The sequence below is a fragment of the Theropithecus gelada genome, chromosome 13 (genome assembly GCF_003255815.1).
Source record: "Theropithecus gelada isolate Dixy chromosome 13, Tgel_1.0, whole genome shotgun sequence".
Lineage (NCBI taxonomy): Eukaryota > Metazoa > Chordata > Mammalia > Primates > Cercopithecidae > Theropithecus > Theropithecus gelada.
This window is the reverse complement of record NC_037681.1, coordinates 58215511-58237028: the sequence shown is the minus strand read 5'-3', so window position 1 is coordinate 58237028 and position 21518 is coordinate 58215511. Positions and strand designations below refer to the sequence as shown.

Here is a 21518-nt window from a genome sequence, read left to right as displayed (position 1 = left end):
CTTATCATAGACTTCTTCACAGCCACCATACAGACCAGATGACAATGGACTAATACATCAATGTGCTGAGCAAAAAATAAAAATCATATTAGAAATACTAGAAAAAATCATACTAGAAATATACGGCCAATTAAATTATTCAAGAGTGAGGGTAAAATATAGGCATTTTGGGGAAAAACTAAGAGACATTAAATAGAGTATTGTTGAAACACCTACTAAAGGATATACTCCAGAAAAAAAGATGTGGAGTAAAAGAAGCAATGGTGCCTGTTTTATTGTTTTCTGTATATTTCTGTTTTTATGGCATGTGTTTCAAAAGTAAAATAAAAAATTAAAATCCCCTACTTACATATTTCAATCTAGCTAAAGAAGCATAGCTTCCAAATGTTGCCTATATCATAGATCTTTTCCAAAAAATTAAGTCTTAGACTTGAGTAAATTCTAAAGATAGTTTTCCTACTTCATAGAAGGATTGGTTTCAATCAAAAGGGCCTGAGAAACGTTCTTAAAAAGAAAAAAAAAAAAAATGAAAAGGAAAAGGAGAAGCAGAGCCTGGCATTAGATCTCCAGAAAATTATTCTCTGGTCAAAGTTTGCGAGTCTCAAAAATTTAGAAAGATATCCTTCCATAGGCCACTTCTGGCTGAAAACCAAGGACTGTTACCAAAAAATTATTGAAATTCTCCATAAGCAGGTGAATCATCTATTTAAAAGGCAGCTAAAGGCTCAGGAGACCTTGCAAATGTAGACGAATGAGCAGAAAAGAATGCTGGCCTTTAGTTCACATATTTTATTTCCCTGACTAGATACTTCTCTGGGGGTAGAGGGAAGGACCTTTGTAGGAGAGTAAAAAGTTTGTAAACACATGAAATTAATGAGACATTCCTAAGGGACGTATAAGGAAGAATTTTTGTGTGGAAAAAGGGAAGAGGGGCTGCTAAAATGATGGATGCTGGGAAACATGTTTAAAAACCTATAAGGAATAAAAAAGGTACAAATGAAGAGAACAGTACTATACTGGGAGATTAAATGCAACAGTAAAAAAAATGTCTATTTAGGAAGGGAGCTTTCCAAGGAGAAAGTCTGTAATTCTATCATTTGGCAAAGGTTGGAGCCCCTTTTTGGGGTTGCCAGGAAAGATGCTTAAATTACAATTTTTAGTTTCCTTCAATGGAACTTCAGGAAATTGGCCAAATATGTATGACTCAATATGGATCCAAATCTGACAGGCTGAGTCGTGCACTATATTAAGATTTGAATCCTCAATTTGGCCCCTTCCTTAGGCTCTTGGGCCATTGTTCATCCAGGGAAGATTTATTGAGCCTGACTTCGAGCCAGGCAGTGTGCAAGGTGTCCAGAGGTCCTAATTCATTTCTTTAGGCCATCGTTCTCCTTAGCAATTAGTTCACAACTCATCTCTGTCCTCAGCCTCCCAATCTTTTATTCATCCTCCTCTCTCTCAGCTGATGACCTTTCTCTTCAACTCACTGAAAAATAGAAGTTAACAGAAGAACACTTTCACAGGCTCTACCAACTATATCTACACTTCCCTACTTGGCCTGCCCTCTAGTTAAAATGAATTGACTGGGCTTTTGCCTGGGGCCAACCTCTCCACAGGGTCGCTGGATCCCTTCTCTCATCAACTCAGATATGTCTCTAGCCAGTTCTCTCTCTCTCTTTAAACACCATCTCTCCAATAAGAATTTTCAAATTCATGAATCCAAACTGATCTTTCTCTTGAACTTCAGACTTCATTCAGTTGCCCACTTGATTTCTCCACTTTGAATGTCTAATATAAATGTCAAACCTTACATTTCCAACCCAGTGTGGTGGCTTACGCCTGTAATCCCAACACTTTGGGAAGCTGAGGCAGGAGAATTGCTTAAGCCCTGGCATTTGAGACCAGCCTGGACAACGTGGCAAAACCCTATCTCTACAAAAACAAACAAACAAACAAACAAACAAACAAACAAAAACCAATTAGGCGCACACCTGTAGTCCCAGGTATTTGGGAGGCTGAGGTGGAAGGAATTATCTGAGTCTGGGAGGCAGAGGTTGCAGTGAGCGGTGTTCACACCACTGCACTCTAGCCTGGGCAACAGAGTGAAACCCTGTCTCAAACAAAGAAATGACCCAAAAAAACAAAAACAAAACTTACATTTCCAAATGCTAACTCTTGTCTCATTCGCAGCTCCACACTCAGTTTGCCTCTCCTTCTGCCCTCCCCATCTCAGTTAGCAAAGACTCCTTTCTATTCTTTGTTTAGGTGAAAAATCTTGGAGTCATCTTGGATTTCCTCCCACCTTTCAACCCACTTCCAGTTTGTTGGCAAATTCTATTGGTTGGCAAATATATCCTAAATATGATTGCTTCTTACCACTTCTGGTATACTCACCCAGTCAAAATTGCCATTATCCTTTGCCTGAACTTATCACTGGTCTGCCCTGTACACTCACTCCCCCACCACTTATTCTCCATAGAAGTCATCCTTCTAAAATGTAAACCAGATTACTTGCCTCTTTTGCTTTTACCCACCATGACTTGCATCTCATTTATGTAAAATATTAAATGTTTACCAAGGTTCTGTATTTCCTGGAATATAATGGGGATGTTGAGTCTCTGAGCTCTCCTCTCACTCTTCCCTTACTCCACCCCAGGCATGATGGCCTGAGTACACGGTGCCTTTGCCTTTGCCTACTATGTTCTCACTGCCTGAATGTTCTTTCCAAGATACTTTCATTGCTGACTCTCCTCCTTCTTTAAGTCTTTACTTAAATGTTACTCCCTCCAAGACACCATCACAGACCACCCTATATAAGATGCACCCACTCCCTATGATTATCACTCCCCTTCCTGTATTCTCACACCCTAAGGACACAAAGGTTTCTCTGAATTTCAAGATAGTGTTTATGCTCAATTATTTGAAAATGTAAAAGCAATTCAAGAGTCATTGATTTGGGACTCTGATAATTCCAGGTGTGGTTAAAATGATGTATGTTTTTTGCATCATTTACTTTTCTGCCCCCTAAGTAAGTGCAAACAAGATGCAAGGGGCTATTGTATTTGGTGGAAAAAAAAACTGGACTGAGATGTAAATGAGCTGGATTCTAGTCTAGGTCCACCACCCAAGACTGTACCCACGGGCCTGTGGGCTCACTTCCCTGGGGTGAGCTCACCCTCCTTCCCAGTTCCTACCTCGTAAAATGGGGATGTTCAATGGGTCTGCCATTGGGAAATCAACCTAATGAGGAATTGTAAGTGGTTACAATTAACTCTGTTCCATTCCATCCAATAAATATACGTCAAACATTTACCATGTCCAAGGCACTATGTTAATGGTAATATGAAATAAAAGGTACTTCTTGCCCATAGTTCAAAGATAGTAGAGGAGAAAAGACCTTACATCATAGAATTAAAATAACTATATTTAAAAAAATGATGTAGTATAGTTTTACACCCTACCCTTATCTTTAGATGAAGAAGCTGAGCTGAAGTTCAGAGAAGTGAAGTGACTAATTAAAGAATAAACAATTAATAATAGTCGTGGAGTCAGGGCTCTCCAAAGAGGCTAACAAGTTTGATTACTCTAATGATAGAATTCAATTCATTCCCTAACATTTGTGACTTTTAAAAAAATCAGAATATAGATTCTAATCAGTATAGAAGCTGGATTCTTTTTTATTTTGTTAACCTTTTCGAAGCTGTATGAGAGGGCTCATTGGGAGATAATCCTCATATTTTTGCAGCTTGATCGTCTGTCTATACCAATATGCAAAAGCAGTCAGGATTTAAACGCCTAAAGATGAATAGCCTGTTCACATGTGTACATAATCCAGTGTTTGGACAGGATGATCTGTTATTAATTTAAATCAATAACTGAAAAACAATGCCTATCACCACTCCACCCATCTCATAAGAAAGAAAGAGAGCTGGGATCATAAAACTCACAAAGCGTACCTGAAACACGCCATAGAAAACAGTCATGGTTAATGCCTGGGTCAACACAATCCACCTTTGGTTTAATTTACTAAAACACTATGAGAGAGAATGCCATGGGGGCCTCAACACACCCATCATAACTATGAACTAATGTCTCCCAGATGATCAGGGAATCCTTTCCTGAGGAATTCAGTTCCCTGAACTTGACCTTGTTCAGTGACTTTAGAGTAAAGAAGAAAATGACTGCCAGATTAAAAGAGAAATATTTTATTCTTTGGCCAGATTCTGATTAGCTGAGAAATAAGATAATGATGCCTGTTAAATGAGCAACCCTCAGAGCCTTCCCTCCATCTACAGCTACAGGGAATGGGAAGTAGCCATGAGAAGTCCTAGAGCTGCTGGATACTCTGCAAGGCCATCCTCCTGTAACTAAGGTCACTCTATTGCACCGTCAAATCCAAATATATCTTAGCTGGAAGGACCTGCGCATCACCTATCAACCCTTCACTTCATAAACGTGTCTTCATGGTTCACAAAGACTGGTCCCAGCATCATCACACGGACACTTGTGACGCTCTAGAAGGTAGGGCAGGCATCAGTATTTCCATTTCGGGTGAGACAGTGAACTCAGACCCTATTCAGTGTTTCACCCAAGGTCACAGACAGCTCATTTGTCAGGGAGAAGGAGCCTGAACCCTGGTTGTATCCTCTGAGTTTGGTAACTGACCATTGCCAATCTTACAAAGCAGGACATGAAACTCATCAAGGCAAGGTAGCTTCTCATGGTTACCTAGCGGATGAGTACCAGGGTTGAGACTTGAGAGTGCAGAACACTGATTATTTAGCAGTGCCAAGGTGAGCAACCTTTGCTCAAGACATGGATGGACATTTATTGCCCAGGAAAGCATCCTGCTTCCTTCCTTCCTGTCCCTGAACATCCTAGGGATTTAACCATCTCCCCTTTTCCATTGCACCCACCTATTTTCCAACTTGGATTCCACTGAAGGAGATGCCACAAAACCTTCTTTCTCCCCACTTTCATCCTGGGAATCAGGATCAGCCTTTCAGTTTTATGGGTTTATTACTGTTGTTTTGTTTTCAAATTTAATAACCATGGGGGAAAATGTTAATGAGGTACCAATGCTTCCAGTTACTAGATAATTTAGAAATGATAACAATCATTTTCTAATATGGTAATGATTAACTCTTACTTAACTGCTTAGCAGAGGACCTTATCTACTAATTACTGATTTGGTGGTAGATATCCTTATCATTATTATAAATACTCTTGGCCACCCAGCTAATTAGAAGCAGAACCAATACTTGAACCTAGGCCTTCAGATTCCTTGCCCAGTGCTCTACTAGGGCTGCCTCACAGGGTTGGGATGCTTGAATTAAGCAGCATAGATAAGGGAGGCTATGAACTTAGGGAAGGGGGCTATGGGGCTAACGAAAATGAGACCAATTACAACTTATCAGTTATTCAGGAAGGGTCATCTAGGGCCAGTTCCTGCAAGGGTGCTGGGAAATGCAGGTCTAAAAGTCAATGTGTATATTGCTTGGTTCATTGACAGGACTACAAAAGCTAAAGGATTTATCAGCCGGAGAGGAAGACTGATGAGAGATGGGGACAGAAACTAGTTGTGCTGCCTGCTTTGCCAGTACGGTAAAAAATTTATTCCTTTGGGTGCAGGGCAAAATAAGGAGATGATGAGAGAGGAAGATTTTGGGAACCCAGAAAGAATTGGAGGCCTTAGTTTTGGACTGCTTCTAGACTAACTGTATCCGTCTTCTAGACTGGCCAATAAATTGCTTGACTCCCCCTCCTCCCCTAGCTATCCTCTCCTCCCTGGCACCCAAGCACTACCTCACGCTCATGTGTTTATTCCCGTTTCTGTCCTAGACCACTGCAAAGCCTAGTGAATCCGTGTTTCCTCAGCTCCTCCCCAAGAAGCCTTTTCCAAGACTCCCCTCCCCAGGGGAACACCCGCCCTCCCCCAGGCTGGCCATGTGGAGTCTGTCTTGTTCCCCCCATCTTGTTACACTTGTATATTTGGTCTTTGACGCAGAGGCTGACCCCACATGTTACATCATCCTGTGCAGAGCACATTCAGCAGGCGAATGACTTACAGCACATGCTCTGTCTTCTGTTCTTTCTATTAGGGGCGTGATTTAGAAGATGAATGTTTATAACATGACCTAAGGAATTTCATCCTTCTCTGGAAAACTGTGTAGGAGAGAATCCTGATGGACAAAGAATAATGTGTTCTGGGCTCCAGCCAAATATTTGGACTTGTTTGAAAAGGCCTCGGTGCTCACCTTCTGCTGTTTATTGCAAACTCATCACCTCATGATTGTCCCTAGCTGGCTCAGAAGGGAGTGGTGACAAATGAGCATCTCCTTTGTTTTCATGCAGAAACCACTTTGCAGTGATGATGTGTTAATTCTTTATTAAGTGACTTCCTGACCAAACACCTTAAAAGGCCATGTAACTCTTCCCTCCTGCATTGCATTTGTAGGGGAAAGGAGAGGGTATGGAGCATGAAAGGCAAATCAGATCTATGTACTGGGGGTATCCAGGCAGAAAAGCAGTTCCTTGTGAATGGAAAACAACTCAGCAGTGTCTGTCCCCTGCCAGGTTCTTGGGAGGTGGTTTGCTATAGTGGAACACCAGATTTGTTGTTGATCTTGGTTAAATCACATAGGGAAGTGATATAACCTCTTTGAACCTCAGTTTCTTCTTCTGCAAAAAGAACCCTGCAAGCTATCACAGAGATTAAATTAGTTAAATTATGTGTAAAAAGAATAATTTTAAAATACTTCCTGCTGTGTTTTTCTTTGATGATTTCTTGCTACCATTATGACCTTAGAGCAGGAAAAAAGTAAATGCTGCTTCAGGAGGGAAAAGGGAGTTATGTAGACAGGAAGAAGAATTGGAACTCCAGAAAGGATTCTAAGAAGTAAGATACCATTAAAGGAATCTAAAGCAGAGAGGTTTTCCTGAGAAGAGACAGTAAAAATATTTTTATTTTTTTATTTTTTTATTTTTTATTATTATTATACTTTAAGTTCTAGGGTACATGTGCATAACATGCAGGTTTGTTACATATGTATACTTGTGCCATGTTGCTGTGCTGCACCCATCAACTCGTCAGCACCCATCAACTCGTCATTTACATCAGGTATAACTCCCGATGCAATCCCTCCCCCCTCCCCATGATAGGCCCCGGTGTGTGATGTTCCCCTTCCCGAGTCCAAGTGATCTCATTGTTCAGTTCCCACCTATGAGTGAGAACATGCGGTGTTTGGTTTTCTGTTCTTGTGATAGTTTGCTAAGAATGATGGTTTCCAGCTGCATCCATGTCCCTACAAAGGACACAAACTCATCCTTTTTTATGGCTGCATAGTATTCCATGGTGTATATGTGCCACATTTTCTTAATCCAGTCGAGACAGTAAAAATGTTAAGTCTCTTTGAAGAATTCCTGCATTGACATCTTTTAGGTAGTAATTGGCAAAGGCAAGGTGGTAGCACAATGATCTGGGATAGGGCATAGATTTTCTTCAAAAATGAGGTTAGTGTGGCAATTCCTAGGTTTCCTGGGGCCTAGACAAGATTCTACCAGCCCCAGGGAGAGCTGCTCTATGGAGAAAAAGAGCCCCCAACACTGGTTATGAAGTAGACCCTATCTAGGTGTTGGGGAGGGAGAAGGTCATGCCTCTGTAGTACCAGGAAACTTTGCGGTGGCTGTCTAGCTAGTTGTCCAAAGACCAGTGAACATTCTGCATGGTAGAGCCAGCAATTAGATGCCACTAACAACCAGACCAGATCATTTGAAGTGACCAGCAGCTGAAGCCAGCAAAGAACAGACCATGAGTTTTATTGGCCATGAACTTTGGCCACGTGTTTCAGACACGTGCCCAGGGTACAGACCTTGCTGACCACATTGGGTCAGACACCCAACTGGTAGAACAGAATTTACCCTGTCACTGTGAGGATACGTGAGTTTCTCTCTTCAGCCAGATGCCATCTTGGTTGGGAGGAGAATCTAAATGATTAAACATTTTCCCAAAGATACTTAGGTTACTCTAAAGAATCAAGTTAAACTTCAAGACACTGTTTTGAATCCAAAGACCTTTATCAATGAAAGATTTCCCTTCCCCAATCCTCCCACAATCCTGTGTCCCAGTAGGATGGTTACTTATGAGAATTAGTTGCAGGGATTAGTTGCAGAGAAATAAAAAGGCCCAAGTAACTTGTAGGTCATTGTATTTTAATTCAACTCTGTATTTAATAGCACCACAGGCTGGGCGTGGTGGCTGACGCCTGTAATCCCAGCGCTTTGGGAGGCAGAGATGGGTGGATCACGACCTCAGGAGATCGAGACCATCCTGGTTAATCTGGTGAAACTCCATCTCTACTAAAAATACAAAAAATTAGCTGGGCATGGTGGTGGGCGCCTGTAGTTCCAGCTATTCGGGAAGCTGAGGCAGGAGAATGGCGTGAACTCAGGAGGCGGAGCTTGCAGTGAGCCGAGATCATGACACTGCACCCCAGCCTGGGCGAGAGAGAAAGACCCCGTAAAAAAAAAAAAAAAAAAAAAAAAAATAGCACCACATATAGGAGACAATGCATGTGAGTTCTCTTAAATGTAATGGAAATATCATATTGGATAGAATCCTCCAATATGACAAGCTTCTCACTTTTGGTATACTAAGTACTGCTAACACAGAGTAGGAAGGAAGTTCATGCATATTTACTGGCCACAAGTTGATTTTATTTACAGCACTGAAAGTAAAGAAAAATGGAAATAGTCCATTATGTTTTAGTTAATTTCTTATGTTGAACATAGTTAAGATTTTTTTCCTGGGACTCCACAGTGTGAGGGGAGTGATAACATCCTAACAATATTCCTTTTTCTAAAGCAATGACATTTGCCTCACTTGTGGTGGTCTTCATCCTTCTCCTTCCTAGCGCTCTAGGGTTTGGGTCACCATCTTAGCCAACTGCCAATAGATTTTCACTACTATCTCTTTCCCACTTTATTCCAGATTTCTCCAAATTATTTTGTCATTCTTCTTCATTTAATTACCACAAATGCCTTCTATGAAAGACATTATTAACTTCATTTTGCAGATAAAGAAACAATGAATCCACAGAGTTAAGAGAAGATATTTCTAAATATTTATTGCACATAAAAATGACGAGAAGCGGCCAGGTGCGGTGGCTCATGCCTGTAATTCTAGCACTTTGGGAGGCCAAGGTGGTTGGATTGCCTGAGCTCAGGAGTTTGAGACCAGCCTGGGCAACACAGTGAAACCCCATCTCTACCAAAAATACAAAAATTAGGCGTGGGTGTGGTGGTGCACACCTGTAATCTCAGCTACGCAGGAGACTGAAGCAGGAGAATCCCTTGAACATGGGAGGCGGAGGTTGCAGTGAGCCGAGATCGCGACACTCCACTCCACTCCACTCCAGCCTGGGCAACAGACCCCGTCTCAAAACAAAACAAAACAAAACAAAACAAAACAAAACAATTAGCCAGGCATGGCGGTGTGTGCCTGTAGTCCCAGTTGCTTGGGAGGCTGAGTCAGGAGAATTGCTTGAACCTGGGAAGCAGAGGTTGCAGTGAGCCGAGATCGTTGTGACAGAGCAAGACCCTGTCTCTTAAAAAAAAAAAAAATTATGAGAAGTTTGATTTTAGCCACAATCCTTATGAAAAGTGTGATTCTTAAAGGAGGTCTGTCCAGCACAACTACAACATACTGGTCAAGGTAGATGCCAGAGTGCCCCATCCTGGTCTCTCCAGTCACATGGGACTCTGAGAATCAAGCAGAGAGGTGGAGAAAGGAAACAGTCAACATAATCTCCAAATTATGTTGCTGGTACTTGGAGGTGGGGCCTTTGTGGGAGGTGATTAGGGTTAGATGAGGTCATGTGAGTGGGGGGCCCATGATGGGATTAGTGGCTTTATAAGAAGAGGAAGAGAGACTTGGGCTGGCACACTCCTTCTCTCTCACCATATGATGCCCTCTGCCAGATTATGACACCAGAAGAAGGCCTTTGCCAGGTGCCGGCACCTTGATATTGGACTTCCCAGGCTCTGAAGCTGTGGGAAATAAATTTTCTTTATAAATTACCCAGACTGTGGTATTCTGTTATAGCAACGCAAAACAAGGACAGACAGTGCCCTTTTTTCTGCTGTCGAAACAAGATGAGGGTAGGAGTTCTCAAGGGACTCTCCCCAAATCTGAAGGAAATCACAGACCTGCAGTGCTGCTTTGAAGGTGTCCATCAAGACCCTGGGTTTACTCTAGCTCTGAATTCCATTTCCACTGTGTGTGTTTGGGGCTTGACAGGGATAGAGAGGGTGATGGTGATGATGGTGTGGTCGCTTTCTCTTTAATCCACGGCTGTTGAAGTTCAGACCACATTTGGGCCAAATGTGGAAATTAACCTTTTTTTTTTTTTTTTTTTTGTTGAGACAGAGTCTTGCTTTTTTTTTTTTGTTGAGACAGAGTCTTGCTTTGTCACCCAGGCTGGAGTACAATGGCACGATCTCAGCTCACTGCAACCTCCGCCTCCCGGGTTCAAGCAATTCTGGTGCCTCAGCCTCCCAAGTAGCTGGGAGTACAGGCACATGCCACCACGCCCAGCTAATTTTTGTATTTTTAGTAGAGATGGGGTTTTGCCATGTTGACCAGGCTGGACTCAAACTCCTGACCTCAGATAATCTGCCTGCCTTGGCCTCGCAAGTGCCAGGATTACAGGCGTGAGCCACTGTGCCTGGTGACCCTCTTTTTAAATATACTTCACCTAGAAATCCATTTTCTGAGACAAAACATGAAAATGATCATACTCCCTGCCAGTCTGATGTGACCAGAGCGCGGCTTAACTTATGGTTTCTAAACTTTTTATTCACAAAGGAAATATTACAGGGAGGGCCAGTACATACAACAGGGAAAGGCTGACAGCTCCAGGGGCAACTGAGGGCTGACAGGAGCCCCGCCCTCCACTCTTGCTCTTCCTGCTCCCCCGACACATCCTGGGAGCATCCCTTCAGAACCCCACGGGCTCCACAGGGTGTAGTTGGAAATCACTGCATACATAGAAAATATGAGCAGGAAAACCACACATGAAGAATTATTACTAAGGGCTGCCATAAGCGTCATGCTTGTCCTTTGGGGAATTATGATTCATTCACCAAATAAGAACTTACCACCATTTCTTCTAGCGTGCTTTATCCACTGTGTGCACAGAAGAGATTGATTCCATTGCCACAGTGGCCATTTTAAATTTTAATAGATGCTGTCCCTTTGCTTTGGTTCTCCTTAAATATTCAAATTAGATTCATTTTTATGGTCCCAGAAATGTGCTAGATTTAACAGGAGTCATTAAAATGTCTAAAAACATATATTTCAGGGAACTCCCAACATAGACAGTATGAGGAAACACACAGGCGCGCGCGCGCACACACACACACACACACACACACATACATATATAGTTCACTTATATAAAGTGAAATGAGTAACAATTCGTGACAAGTGAAGTGATATTATAGGACAATGTATGATTAAAAACCAAGCCTGTTGCTCAGAACATAACTGCCCTCGGAATTCAGTACTAAGATTACCTTGTATCACAGTAGCATCCTAATTATGGTATGTAGAAAAATGAAGGAGGTTGAATTCTGCTGTCCTGGGCCCTGGTCACGTCTCATCCAAAATGTTGACTTAGCTCTGAGCACCTCACTTTCAGAAAAACGTGGTCAAAGCAAAATGGGCTGTGATGTGAGATCATGTCCTGTGAAGAAGTGTTGGTAGAGTTGGTAGAGTTGTAGCTGTTTTGTTTGGGGAAGGTAGTACACTGGTATGATCCTTACTTCACCAGGGATTTTCATGGAAAAGAATACGTCCAGCCTCTCTACAGCACTTCTTCCCCTCTATCCTCCCTATTCACCTCTCCAGTGGGGTGGACACCAGGGGGTGCCACTGACACAGATTATAGTGTGAACTGTGTCCCTTTGAGCTGTGCAAAACAGTGGCCCAGTCACTGCCTTTACAGAAAGGGATTTGAGTTTTTCCGTGTGCTTTCAAAAAGTAGGTACAAATTAAAAGGCCAGAAAACAAGGGTAGTGAGATTTTGGCTTAAGATAAGGACATTCTAACAGTGGGAGAAGATAGAATGAGTGGCTGTAGATGTAAGTGTTTGGAAAGGAGTTTTATTTAGAAGGAAGTCTGTGCCTCTAAAATTGATAATAATGATAGTATCCAGTGAATTGCATTTTCAGGACGTGAGTGGCCTTGTAGTATTTTATGTTTTTCACAAGTGGTCTCCTTCTTAATCACTACACCATTACTTCTAGGTAGGAATTATAATGATCTTTATTTTATAGATGAAGAAACTGAAGTTTGGACAAATTGCATTACTTTCCTAAGGTCACAGAGAGAACAAATTTCTAATTTCAGAATTAGTCTCTCTAATTTCAGAAGGCAAACCCTTAACCATTATGCCACATTGCCTTTCAACAATGAGTTACAAAATCCCATCTTTCTTAGCGTGTTCAAATGCTCAATTGTTGTGAAACTTGATCTACGAATAAAATTAGATCTTGACCTTGTACCTCAAGGGGTAAAATCATTTTTATGGAACAAGGGTAGGTGAGATGGATTTGTCTTACTCTCACTACTCACTGTTACCTATGTCTGGGACTCAGGGGTGAACCTGCACACCTGGACTCCAGATGGGGAAAGCTGTTCTACACATAGCATATGCCTCCAGATCCAATTCTATCATCTCAGGCACCCAATGCATGAAAGATATGCAAAGGCTCATGCTGGATATTTTGATTTTGTCATTTCCCAAATGCCCTCTCCAAAAATCACCTTAAGGAGGCAACATGTGGTCTTACATGAAACTTCAGAGCTGCTGGTGGGAGCAGAAAGGAACAGAGCCCATTGGAGAACACTCGGTGCTCACCGTCATGTTGGAAACACTGAGATAAAAAGGAGAGGCAAAGTCTTTAACTATGTATGCATCCAACAGCTGCAGCTCTCTTATTGCTTGTGCTATGTCTGAGAAGTGAAGACCATGGTGAGACCCTCACTGACGCTCTGTTAGTGTTAAAACAGATGTTCCTTCAATACTCACATCTTAGGTGGCCACTTTCACGGGGTGGAAAAGGATAATCTAAACCTTCCTGTTCTTGCCAAAATAACCAGGTCTTTGTTCTGCACGTCTCTGGAACACACAGATAGATTTCCAAGCAGTGGGAACCTCCTGTCCTGTTCAGTTGTTGGACAAACTCTTGTTCTGCCCATTTCACCCAAGTTTCCTGAAATCCTGGCAGTAGGGCTCCCATGACTGGAGCCTGTGAGAGCCTCCTTTGTCAGGAGAGTTTTCACACCTAAAGCCATCAAGGCTGGCAGTGAAGGACACTGGGCTTCAAGCCCATTACAGCGATGACAGGTATTGTCTTGGCTGCCCAAGCTGAGTGGTCGTCCCTCTGCAGGTCTGTCTGGCTCCATCCCAGGGAGGAAGGCGGTGGAAGGCACCCATGGACTGCAGTTGGCTCTGCCTGGCCATGGGGGAGGATGGCAGAGGACTGACCTGTTGCTGCTTCAGAAGTGTGGAAATTGTTTTGCCCTTTAAACTGATAGAGAAACAAGCTGGAACAATAAAACTAATCCTCCGAAGCAATCTAAGCATGGAAACCAGAAATGTATACTCAAATATTTTCTCCATTTTCTTTCTTCATAAATTTGGAACATTTGTGGCAGAAAGAGAAATCAGAATAAAATGGATTTAGAAAAGAGAGAGAAGTAGTTTAGAGGGTTGTATAGGGAGGCAACATGATAAAGACGGAAGAAAAATGGACTTGGAGAGAGAACAGTCAAATCTGGGCCTGCCTCTGAGTGCCTGTGTGGCCCTAGGCAAGTTTCCCTTCGACTTGAAGACCTGGGTCTCTATGATCCCTTTCAGTTGTAAGATTAAGACCTAAGAGTTCTTGCTTATATAAACAGAATTCTTCCAAGGCCATAATTATTCCCATAATCAAGAACTATTTATTAACTAAGCAGCAGTGTGTGATTTTCTCAAGATAAGAGCAAGAAGAAATGGTCCTTACAGGCTAGATAGCTGTGACATGGACCAACAACTAAGCATATCTAAAAACTCAACTAATTCATAATATGAATTCAAAATATGAATTGAATAAGCAAAAAAAAAAATTATACCATGAGAGTTGAATATTTTGGCAGGGGAAATCCAGCCCCTGACTTTAGGATGGTACTTTCTGTTTTGATTGAGCCTGAGTCACACTGGACTCTCTGGTATGGGCATAACCCAAGCATCTGCATGGCAGAGTTCTGGCTCATTGCCATTTGCAACAGACACGAAGGGTGAGATCAAACAAAAGGAACCTTCTCGGGTTGACCATCATAAATGCTGAAGACCAAGGCTTCAACTCACTTACTGGAGTGGATTTCCTTTTATGGATGCACTTGGTCACCCTGGGGAGACTAAGAATGTTAAGTAACTTAACCAACACGCAGTAAGGAGTGGGATCAGGATTCTTCTCCAGAGCTAACAGTTTTAACTGCCATTCTACATTGCCTGCCTGAGACAGCTGCCAACCTAGGCTTCTGTAACTGCCACTCCATGCTTCTCAAGCCAGAGTGCACGTTAGACTCATCTGGAGAGCTTTGTGAAGCCATCCATGTCCAGGCTCGTCCACACAGTCCTCAGTTTTCTTGGTTTGAGGAGGGGCCTGGGCACCAATACTTTTTAAAAGCTCCCTCTGGGTGATTCTAAGTACAATCAAGGTGTGAATCACTGATGTCCATAATGAAAAATGTCAGACTCCAAAGCAAACTCAGGTGAAGGACTGCCTTCATGGTATGGATCCCTAGCAGATTTGAGCCTTAGAGGATTGGACTAGCAGCTTGTGGAATCGGATGCAAATCTTCCAATCCTCTAAGGGCGGATAAGCCTCTAGACTCATGAGAACGCTGGTCTTGGTGAAAATCCCCTGCATACCACAGGCCTCCCTTGGAGGAATCACCTAAAGAAACACCATGAAGAATTCGTTCTGGCCTCAAATAGTTACATGGATGTTTGTTGCAGGAAGATACATTTAACCATTGAAGTTCCTACTCATTGAGTGAACCCTGTCTCCCTCCTCTCTGGTTTCCAGAAACAAGGATTTTTTCTAAACTCCACTTACTTCTTGCCTCATGGCTAATGCCCATGGAGGTGGGGTGAGTGACCTGCTGGTGACCAAGGGAAATGAATCTGCACAGGAAGCCCAGGCCCTCCCTCCCTCCCTTCTCATTAGAAGCCAGCTTCCCCTGGAAAACAGCCACATTCTGCTCTACTTTGTCATGTCAATGGGCCCCTCCCTCAGTGGGAAGGCTTAAGTTTTGTAAGATTGACCAGAAGTGTGGTGATATTTCCTAATTCCAGGGAATGGAGCTAGTCATGCCACACATCTTTGCTGTTCTCACGAACTGAGGTAATTATTTATTTATTTATTTATTTATTTATTTATTTATTTTGAGGAAGGGTCTTACTCTGTCACCCAGGCTGTGGTGTAGCTGTGTGATCACAGTTCACTACAGGCTTGACCTCCTGGGCTTAGGTGATCCTCCCACCCTAGCCTCTCATGTAGCTGGGACTATAGGTATGTGCCACCTCACCTCCTTTTCTTTTCTTTTTCTTTTTCTTTTTTGGAGAGACAGAGTCTTCTTATGTTGCCATTTTGAACTCTTGCACTCAAATGATCCTCCTGCCTTGGCCTTCCAAAGTGCTGGGATTACAGGTGTGAGCCACTGTGCCCTGCCCAAGGTAATATTTTGACCTTCCTTTACCTTATTCTTTGTCCATCTCTGAATTAGTTTATAACTTAGATGGGAAAAAAGAGGTGTGTAAATAAATAAATACATACATAAATTTATTTATTTCTTTAAATAAATCTTAAATAAATCCCATCAGTTCCCCCATAGAATGCCATTTCCCCCTAGCTGTCTATTCAAGTAACAAAACGAACAAGAAAACACTACAAATTCTCTCCCTATTTATACTATCCCACCATTATGTTATAACTCTCATTATAATGTTTTAGTTTTTCCTTGAAATAATAATCATCAACCCATTTGTAAACCATATGTTTCTACCCACAAGTGACAACCAGGATTTCAGAATTAATTGCAAGAGCCATAAAGAGCTTTTTGGACATTTCCCTAAGAGCCTCCACGAATAGTAACAAGGGCGAATAGTAACCCCCGGCTCCAGCTGCCCCCACTGCTGTGGCAGGTTATGATACTTTCTTTCTTTAAGTAAAGGCCAAGAGAGATGGCTTTTCAGGACTTCCAGAGTCTGTATGACATGAAAAGCTTATTCCAGTAAAGGGAACAAGACCCTTGTCATCTGACACCAATGAGATCCCTTCCCTTGACTGGCAGGGATCTGGAGGAGGAGGAGCAGATAACCTTCAGCCTAAATAAGCAATACCATCATTATTCTGGAATCTCTCTGAAGCATGGCTGGTTACAGTGCGGAATTCCACAGGGCACGTGTCTCTCTTGGACTCTATCCAAGGGAGTAATTTATCAGAAGGACCTCATTATAACAGGGGCTCCAGGGACAGTGCCAGTCAGCAGGCTTCAAGGTAGCTGGTAAAATTCTGGTGCTGGTCTGTTTAATCACTGCATGCTTGTTAGTACAGTCAAGCCTCAGTTACAACAGAATCAACAGCCCAGTTTGTCACTCATCCATTCCTTGTTCCGTCATCACCTGGTTGAGTTTCTGGCTTGTTTATTGGACAACTCTGGGTGTTGGGCAAAATGAGTGCCTCTTGTTTGAAATGCCTAATCTAGAGGCTTTTCACCTATGTGTTGTTTTCTCTCACCAGCACCTCTGCTCTGTGCCATGCTCTTGGCTAATTGAAGTTGTGAAAGGCATGAGGATTCTGGTCATGGACTCAGCTCTCCCACAGGGGTCTGACACCAAAGTAATGGTCACAACAATGAAAGGAAGAATCCATCTGGCCAGGCTCAGGTGGTTCAAGGCCTTCAGAATCTGCCTTGAGACTCTCCAGTGACAGTCTTTAGACTGAAAACCATCTTGGCCCCATCCATCCCTGTAAGCAATTTAACAACAGCTTGCAAAGCACCGAGCTTTAACAGAAAGAAGAGATGAGCACGGCACAAGAACTTGGACTCCAGAAGAGCTGCCTAACAGATTATTTTTCTGTGGTATTTCATGAGAACAAACAAAGTAAGAATTTTCCTTTTGTCCGTCTGGCCTTTGGCATTGTTTACTTTCTTTTTATTCTTCTGAACTGTACTTTGAGCCCTGGCAGCATTTCTGTCCTAAAATCTTATTGTCAGAGGTTTTTCAGCTGTTTCAAATCATACCTGATAGAGTGAGTGTGCTGCCTGGACTCATCACTTTACTTCAGAAGAAATACAGCTCACCCTTTAAATGACAATGGTGATTGTCCACAGTTTTATGTTTTCTACACTGAAGTGGCAGGCTTCATTTAAAAATAGTGTTTTCCCTCATCAAAAAAGAACTAGGGTAGAACCCTCAACTCTGCTGATATCCAGGTAGTGACCTAACACCCATGTTTTGGACAATCACTGCCTTAAATCAGGTTTTCATTGCATGTAGGATAATTCTTTGTCAATGGTGGTTTTGTCAACTGTGATGTGAGGTAATGAGGTTTTCTACTTTTGCTTGAAATTTTGAAAATATGCAAGCTTTTAACATTTGCAAAGTTGGATTCTGTTTTCTTTACAAAGCAACCTGATTTGCCGATGTTCTCTCCATCTGTCAGGGTATGCGTGATGTGGTGCAGACTTAATGTGCTGCCCTTCTGGAACATGGACAGAGTAGCAGCACAGAAAAATGAGCATTTCAGCTCTGTGATGATTTGTGAAAAAATTTCAGATCACTGAGCAGGCATTTTGCTGACACCTGTGAAAAGTAACCACATCAGAGAGCGTGGCGTGATGGTCGGAGGCCACATGCTGGAGTTGGACTGCTTGAGTCAAATCCCAGCTGCTCAGCTGTAGTGAACTGAATGGTGGTCCCCAAAAGATATGTGTATCTCCTAATCCCTGGTACCTGTGAATGTGACCAAAGACCCTTAAAGGGTCTTTGCAGATGTAATTACATTGAGGCTCTCAGAGATGAGAACATCCTGGATTATCAGGGTGGGTCCTATATCCAATGACAAGTGTCTCCTTATAGGAGACAGAAGAAGATGCAGACCCAGAAGAGACTAAGTAAAGATGGAAGCAGAGACTGGAGTGAGGCTGCCACAGGCCAAAGAATACCTGGTGCCAGCAGAATCTGGAAGAGGCAAGGAAGGACACTTCCCTGGGGCTTTCGGACGGAGCACAGCCCTGCTGATGCCTTGGTGTTGGACATCTGGGCTATGGGACTATGAGAACCTTCTGTTGTTTTAAGCCACCCAGTTTGTGGTGCTCTGTTATGGCTGCCACAGGAAACTAATACACCCTTTACCACCTGAGTGACCTTGGCCAACTTACTTAACCTCCACGAATCAGTCCCCTCAAAGGAACACCCTCCCCCAAGGCTCACTGTGATGATAAAATGCTTTGGCATAGGTGACTGGTTTAGACCAGGGCCTGCTACCTAGCACGTGCTATGCCAGTGTTTCTATCATGGCAAGAGCAGATGCAGCGGAGCTTAGATTTCAACTGTATCCATGCTGGTTAGAAAAGTCACAGTCTGGGACACAGGACACTTCAGGAAGAATCTCCCTCACTGGATCCCAGTGTTCCAGCAATGTTTTCCAAGCAGCTGAAGAACAGGAAGCAGGAACAGGGTTCCCTACAAGAGCCATTATTCAGATGCCTCTACATCTGACTGGTGTTGGAGAAGTGTGACTTCTGGAGGTTTATGTGCTGGGACTTTAACAGCATACATACTAAAAACAACATTTATTTTCCTCAGATGCTGGGCTCTCTATGAGCCTTGACCTCCCTGAGAAGATTAGAGGCAGGTGCCTAATCTGATCGGTCAACTCAGTGAAACAACTGCATTGATTAAAGCCATAAGATGTTAGGATTCTCTGCTCTTGGTGGCCTAAAAGGTCCCATTCCTTTCCCAAAGTGCTTAGCTTGATCCCATCCCAGGGAACAATTTTGGGTGGACGAGAACCTGGCCACAGAGCATGAGATCATGTATGACTAAGTCTACTTGCCTTCATGGAAAGATACATGGAGTTTTGGGCAATTTCTTTGAACCCCTCTAGAGGCTTCTAAAGATTGTTTAGCACCATCTGGTTTTTAATCCTGGATGCCAAACTTGTTGATTTTTGCCCTGGACCATCTGTTTTTCAACTTCCCATGGAACCTTTCTTTGGGCCAAGTAGGGAAAGAAATAACTATATTTTTAATTATTTTTGTTTTGCCTTCTCATCCCAGTCACAGCATTAGAAAGGGAAAATCAACTGTCTGACAAAGCTCTGAAAGATTGGACATGAAGTGCTTGCTATCTGCAGGGCATCTGCCTATATAGATTGGATACCTTTTCCTTCACTCCCTGATAAAAAGTGAGACAGACTGAGCATCGTCTTGTGACCATTTAATGCCTGTGCCCAGAATACGGGTCTGTACCACTTACAGCAGTCACAGTGGGGAGGAGCAGGGACCCTGGGGTCTGCCTGCCTGTGTCTGAATTCCAGCTGAGTCCACTCCTAGACCAGTGCCTGGGAAAGCTATCTGACCTCTGAGATCCAGTCTACTAGCCTCACAAGTGAGATAGTGACAACACTTACCTCAATGAGGCATTGGACATCATCTCATTTAATCCTCAACATGCCTCAGTGTCTAGCATTTAACAAGCTCCCATAAACATTAGTTATTATTATTCCTTAATATGAATAGCATTTAAAATAATAAAGTGGGAGAGAGCAATGCTGCATGCCCTACCACTGGCCAGAGAGCTTGCAGCAGGAAGAATGCTTAGGTGGAACACACAGGCCTTTTCTGTGTTCATCCCATTCCAAAGGATTTGGTGTTGCCATATATGGAACATTAAGATTAGAAATGGCCATTTCCAAACTGGTGAATCCCTTGGTGCCTTTTTCTCCACTGGGATTCATCTGGGGTACCCTCAGTTTTCAGTGGTCATGGTCATTCCAAACCAACCATGAGCTGGGGGAACATTGTACTGTGGTAAACCCAGGGTCACCTGACCAGAGCTCCAATTTTATAAACCCAAGTTGTAGGTGGGATGATGGATGCGGGCTTCTCTGGCAAATGCTTCCTGAGCATTGTGGACACTGTCACTTCTAGGGGGCTGCAGTTGCCTCATTGTATAATTCTGGTCATCAGAAAGGAGGCAGTCATAGATGAGCTGCCCTTCTGGACAAAATGACATCTCTCTTATTGAAAAAGGTTAAGAGGCTACTTTCTTTCCCCCCCCCCCCCCGCCCCACAACCACTATTTATTGCATGAGATTTCAGAATGATGATGATAAAAAAGCAAGTTTATAGACACATCATGAGGTTGTATGAATAAAATAAAGTAATATCTGGGACAGATATATCAGAAAATTGAACCCAAAATGTCTAACTTTGCAGTCCATACTCAGCCAGAACTCCCAATGAATTAAAACACAGACTGCATAATTATGTACACAAAATGCCTTTAAAGTTGCTCCATAAATTTGAAGAAAAAAGGATAGTCTGTTTAAAGCTACTAGGGCAAAATTCCTTACTGTGGGTTTATAGGCACTAGTACAAGTGGTTCCCAAATCCCCCTTTTTATTTTTTAATTATAAATAAGAAAGAACAGAGTCTCCCCTTGCAACTTCCACTTTGTCGCAGCCTCCAGGCACAAAGGACAGAGTTCCTGGAAAAAAGGAAGGCTTAATTCCAGGTCTCTAATAGCAAATTATAGTCAGACTGAACATTGATTATATTTAAATCTACCATATTTTTCTTTTGAAAACCATATATTATTTAACATCTTGAATGTTTTACATTGAATTTGTTGAAAAATTCTCCCTGTGTTTTCAGGCCTTTATCATAATTTTGTTTTTATTTCTTAATTTTTCTTTTCAAATAAGTGAGAGAATTAAGTTAAATGAGCAATAATATATAAGTCATTCAGTTAATATAGAAATTTTGGGTCAGCCATGGAGGCTCATGGCTGTAATCTCAGCATTTTGGGAGGCCGAGGCAGACAGATCACTTGAGCCCAGGAGTTCGAGACCAGCCTGGGTAACCTGGAGAAACCCTGTCTTTCCCCCAAAATACAAAAATTAGTCAGGAATGGTGGCATGTGCCTCTAGTTCCAGCTACTCGGGAGGCTGAGGCATGAGAATAGCTTGAGCCTGGGAGGCAGAGGTTGCAGTGAGGCAGGATCACACCACTGCACTCCAGCCCAGGCGACAGCAAGACCCTGTCAGAAAAGAAAAAAGAAAAGAAAAGAAAAGAAAAGAAAAGAAAAGAAAAGAAAAGAAAAGAAAAGAAGAGAAGAGAAGAGAAGAGAAGAGAGGAGAGGAGAGGAGAGGAGAGGAGAGGAGAGGAGAGGAGAGGA

At 42.6% G+C, this 21518-nt stretch overlaps 1 long non-coding RNA gene across 2 annotated transcripts in view; it reads left to right on the top strand.

The window, feature by feature from the left end:
* Window positions 1-18511, top strand: part of LOC112605112 — a 50172-nt gene extending 31661 nt beyond the window's left edge. Inside the window, exons 1-3 of one of the 2 annotated variants that reach the window (XR_003115351.1) lie at window positions 14991-15453; window positions 15680-15785; window positions 16852-18511. This is a non-coding gene — a long non-coding RNA (uncharacterized LOC112605112). Of the gene's footprint in view, window positions 1-14990; window positions 15454-15679; window positions 15786-16851 lie in introns of those variants that run through there. The other variant, XR_003115352.1, reaches the window with a different exon arrangement.
* The last annotated feature ends 3007 nt before the right edge of the window (window positions 18512-21518 follow it).